A 6000-nucleotide genomic window follows, 5' to 3' on the forward strand; every position below is an offset into this window, starting at 1 on the left:
TTGAATCTAGTAGTGAACTAGATAAAATTCGTAAAAATACGATTAAAATTCTTTGTGCCAACTTTTCTATAACTCGTTTCAACGAACAACGAATTTTCCTTTTATTTCATTCTCTCTGCGTCTTGTACTTTAAATGGTAGATTCGATCAGGACGAGGGCGTTTAACGATAAAAATCTGGAAACAACGTCTTTATTCTGAATTTTGAAACGCGATTAATGTCTTTTTCTTTTGTTAGACATATTTTATAACATACGTACTATAAATAGTACGTAGATAACAGCGATCTCTTATTATCGGATCTTTTTATCTTTATAAGTCATTTTCTATTATTCCGCGGGAAAACCGGACCAGAAAGAGCTCGTTATCGAGTTCACGCGAGGAACAAGCAACGGCGGCGTCGTTTCTGAAAGAAACGCGAGGTGAATGGACCAGTCGACGTCACCGCTTCCGAACTAGGTCAGCCCCGGAAATTTTAGTTCGTGTTAGCCTTGCGCCACCCCTGGCACAGCGGTGGTTCATTGAAAAGTCGAAAAATGTTAATTCTGGAGATTGATTGTCATAGGTCAAGTGCTACTACATTTCGAGTCCTTGATTCGCTGCCTTCGCGAACTTATCGAATTAACAGAAGCAAGGATTTTTCCAACGCGAATGTTGAATTTAAATAGGGAAACAATCTGACAAGTAATTGAAACGAAATATTTGTTTTAAGGCGAAAAGCGTAGTACGCGCGCTTAATTTGTTAATTGTCAAGTTCGATCGTTTCTTACGAACGAACAGAAGTTTTCAAATTCATAGAATTTGTATTCATCGAGTCAATAGCTTTGTCGAAACGAGCGCAGCTATCAAAATGCTTGAACCTTTAAATATAAACGAATTTAATGTCTTGTGTTTAGCAAATTGAATTTTCATCCCTCGCTGACCTTTCGTTCCCGCTCACCTAAATCTTTCTATAGTATTATCGCAACAAAATATCAGGAATTCGACAATTTCGCAAAACCAAGGGCCGAAACACTGCTTGGTAACTTTTCCAGCCTTTTATCTTCTTACGTTGTAACCTTTTTCTCTATTATTTAAACTTTATTATCTAATTGCCAATTTTATGGAAATTTATATTCCGGGCGAGGATTACATTTTCGAGAAATTATTTTCTATTTAAAAAAAATTAGTTTCGCGAGAAATTGCTAGCTTTTCGCTGTCCTTACTTTACTTTATTTCTCGTATCTGGCTATTCTCTTCTCGGAAACGATCGTTCCTCGAATCGCGCAACTGAGTTCCCGATTTTGCCAACGAATGCGCGATTTCCATGCGAACGCGTATATCTCTTTCATAAACGTAAGGAACGCATTGTCATCGAAGAAGATTTATAGCATCATCCACGTATGTACGTGTCATATCTGCGTTTCAAACGGTGTTTAATCGTTGCAGAGCAAGATTTTCACTTCCGTGAACCATAGTCATGGAAATAAAATTTCGCAACGTTGCTCGCCGTTAGCTAGTTCCAAGAAAATCTTCTATTTCTCGTTGTATTTCTGCGAAATTACACGTGTACCACACGCAGAGATTCATATTATCGATCTTGTTTCTCAAACAATTCACAAGATAAGCGATAGAATGTATATGTAGGCGAACTCGCACGATAATTTGCAAACTAGTAACACTAGCGAATCAACGTAATACGTTGAATTAGACGCTCCTTTTTTATAATTGTAGTTTCACCGATAATATAACCAGCCGTAAAATTTTGCAAAATTTCACGTAAAAGAATCCATTAGCGCCAGTAATTTGTAACTCGTTTTTTTTTCTTTTTTTTCATTTGAAAGAATTTTACAATCAATTCTCATTGAGAATTATGAGAAAATTATTCTGGCGTGGTACTATATCGTGTATAATAGATGATTATCGTATGTTTGATTCTAGCTGAATCTAATGTTTAAATCTAGAGGGTAATGTCTTTTTAGCCTGCGGATCTGAACCGTCGTGTCAAGTAATTGAGTAACTAGTGGGTTTTGGTGGTTGTTAACTCTTATGTTATATCTGTTACTTAATTTGGATATTTCTTCTTTAACTGTGGGTATCTTAAGCTCGCGATGTATTGTTTCGTTGGTAACATACCAAGGTGCATCTATGAAGGATCTTAGAGTTTTTGATTGGAATCGTTGAAGAATTTCTATGTTGGAATTACTTGCTGTTCCCCATAGTTGGATCCCATAAGTCCAAAGAGGTGTAACTCGTGACTCGTAAAATTTCTCTATCGGTGCAGACTTAGCTTAAGAGAGTAAGATGGACGCACAACATTTTTCGTATTACGTATGATCCATTTTGTTCTATCAAGATAAAGATCACAACGTTTGACAGATTAGGTTTCATATTTGTGTAAAGATGCATCGTTGTAAAAGACGTGTCTGTAAAAGAAAGACACTTTTCGGACAACCTAATAATATTGACAGTAGGCGTAGTACAGCGGAATTGCATTAAATACAGAGACAAGAAAATTCTGCATCCTCGAACGATATCCGTAGAACTCGAATACAAGAGATCGCTTAAGGCTGTATATCCGGCGTAGCTCGTAAAAGCTTGAATATAGCGGTGAAATTATTTATAACCGTTCGGTTACGGTCAAGCCGGGCTCGTAAAGAGGGTGAACAGCCGTAAACGAGACCGTCGATAATCAGCCGAGTCGCGGATAAAGTCGCGCCTCGAAGGACGAACGATTTACGTCTTCGCGAATCGAACGTATCTTACAAAGCGGCTGGTTTTCTCTTATAATTTTTCCTTAGAATTCTTCGGAAGGTTAAACCATCGGCTACATTAATATTTCCGAATATAAGGAAAAAATGGAACAGAAGTAAAAAATTGTTTTATCTATCAAATATCATCGATCTACCGTCTTAAGTGATCGTCCTAATTCAATTTTCTAGAAACATAATTAATTACCACATCGGTCAAAATGATTGGTTTTATTTTAAAATTCCTACTTCGTGTTACATTTTTATCCGCAACGATGTAATTTAATTTATTTATTTTGCTTATTTTTGTCTTTGCTCAAAATAATTTCATACCGTGGCTACTTACATCAATACCAGTCAAAATAACAAATACTTGTCAAAGCGTAAAAGGGTCCCGTAATCTGTTTACCCGAATTAACCAGTTTCCTTGTTTAGTACAACTTCCCACGTGCTTTTAGAATTTCCACCGTGTATCGTTCGATACGACAGCGTCAATTATCAGGAAAAACTCCGGATCGATCACGATGCCTCGACCAATCCACGTACGTCTGGATGGTATAAAGAGTACGAATTCACGATAATATAACGAGAATTCTACTCAGAAGGCGACAAATATTCGATTCTTCCGAGTCCTAACTTCGGACGATAAGCAAACTGTAGAAAAACTTTAAACTTAATTTTCTCAGTGTAAAAGCTATTGTGGAGATAGAGCGGTTGAGAGACAGAGCGACGATATTACAAACCGGACTATACTTAGGATATCTTGCACACGCTTGTACGTTATGCGCGTTCTATTTTCTCAAAATTTTCCACAAAGACGTAAAAATCCACGCTCTGTAAATTATTGAACTGGAATAATCCTATCTCGCTCTATATCGGTGTGTTTCAACAGTTGGAAGAAGGATGGTTGGAAAAGGGTTGACAAGGGCGGAAGGGTCAGTGAATGGAATTCACGTTGCTAAGTCGATATCGACGAGGACTCGCACACGATCGTGTAGACGAGAAGGACGAAGTAAAAGGGGGGCAGTTTTAGGGGCGGCGGCGGTGGCGGCGGCGGCGACGACGACGACGACGACTGGTGGCGGTGGTGGTAGTGGTGGTTGGAAAGCTTTCTCTCGTGAATCGTTCTTTCTCGAGTTTGTAATTACCAGGCAGGGTTGTTGCTAGGGGCACGAGAGCGCAGCAGACTCGCAGAGAAATAAAAGGGCGACGATAAATTCCCAACGGTGAGAAATAAACGTCGAGGTCGCGAGCAAGCCTCTGTCTCTGCCTTCCTCCCTTCGTCTCTCTTCTTGCCTATCCAGCGTTTCTCTTTCAACGATCAATTTTCTGTCCTGTATTCTATCGGGCGTCGTAGCATCGGCAAGGAAAGAAAATGACGAGACCGGAACCGGTTTTCGCGTCATATAAAATACTTGTCGTTTTAACGTTCTTTTTATTGTCGTGCATGCCATAGACTATACGAGCTAATACAAATGGCTACTGTTTTACAATGTTTTTGATAAAAGCAAGTGGCAAGTGTAGTAATCTGGTAAACAAGCGTTCTGTAAATACATGTTCTATGACGTAAGTGGTCGCTATTAGGTACGTGGTAGTTAGATAAATGGAAATTTAATTAAGCAAGTGCGAGATTAAACGCACAGATAAATATAAATTTAATTAGCTGTATGAATTGGAGCTAAGCGGATATTTAAGGACAGGAAACAAAAATCATTAAGATAGAAGAAAATGTAAACTAGCTAGCAATATCGCGTATAGTTGACGAATTGTAATGGATGATAATCTATGCTGCAAAAAAGAGTATATTCGCTTGTATATACGTGTTATCGCGATAAAAGAAAATTGCAAGAAACTATAAAGTTTCGTGCAAAAATGTTGTGAATACGATAAGGAAGGTCGAGAAACAAAGTTCTTGCGAGACTAAACAATGTGGCCAAAGATACCCCGAGTTCAAAGGACCAAGAAAGAAGGCGAAAAAATACGATGAAGCGTATAACTGTAAAAAATGAAATTGTAATTGACAAGACCCGATGAATAGATATAACGTCATCCTAGAAAAAATGATTATTACCAGGGAGATAAAAAATTTCTAATATAAAAATTGCTATGAAATCTTAAATTTCTTTTCTCGGTCAGTGTAGGCACAATATGTGAGTTAGATCGATATACATCGAAAACTAGAAATCAATGTAGGAATTGAGCCAGAACCTTCTAAAGACCGTGGAATTCATCTGAATTCTGATCAGAATGTGCAAGGGACAGAAAAATTCCAGACGAGAGTCTGTGTGAGGCTCGAAGAATTTGCATTAGTCGAACCGAAGATCGAGTGTACTTGATAAATTTTCAAACTCGGTTTTCTCGAAAATTAAACCTAAAATAAGAAAGTTTCACTCCACATTTTCCTCTCATTTTTCCACAAGGAATCACCTCGTGCCCGCTTGTACATGTTATCCGACCGCACCCTGTATACCTCGAGCCAAATCTCCGGACTTCGCTCATCCAAACTGCAACCTTCGTCAAGCTCGCGAGCAACAAAGTCCCTTCCTGTTCCTGCCAGAGGCTGCGAATCTCTCAATCTGCCCGAGTCTCTCAATTAACAGGCAACCGATGTTGCATGCAGATTAGCAAAGTTAATGTGACACGTCCGTCGTCGACGACGAAATCTCACGTCTCTGTTGCTCTTCTTCGAAGATCCGACTTCTTCGTTGAATCGAGAAACGAAGAGAGAAGATCGACGACGAGAGCAGAGGAATAGGAGAGGAATGGAGAAAGATAAAGAGAGAAAGAGAGACAGAGACAGAGAACGAGAGAGAGAGAGAGAGAGGGTGACGCATGAACGAAAAGCGGAAGCGACGGAGCCGCTCAATGAAAGAGCTCTACCCCTGCAGCGGATGCGAATGGGCAACCGACCCATTGAAGATACCTCGGATATTCGCAATGCGTATGCGCAGGGTTGACGTTTCTCTTTATCGAGCAGAGAGTCTCTCCCTTTCCCTCTCTTCCTCCCGTTTTCCTGCCTCTCACTCTTTCTCTGTCTCCCTCTTACTCTCTCTTTCCCTCTTGTTTTCCTTTATCCTCCCCTTCGTTCCCTGCTTCCATCCTCCCTTTACTCCACCGACAGACGCGCCTCTCTCCCCGCCGTCTCTTTCATCCTTTTTCACTCCCTCACCCCGTCAAACAACGGCACCCGATTATTGTTTATTTCCATCTCGTGCTACTCTTTCCTGCTCTTATTTCCGGCCGAATTTTTTCGCTGCAAATTGCTCATCGTTG

Source organism: Bombus flavifrons, chromosome 11 (genome assembly GCF_040668555.2).
Source record: "Bombus flavifrons isolate JBK064 chromosome 11, iyBomFlav1_principal, whole genome shotgun sequence".
Lineage (NCBI taxonomy): Eukaryota > Metazoa > Arthropoda > Insecta > Hymenoptera > Apidae > Bombus > Bombus flavifrons.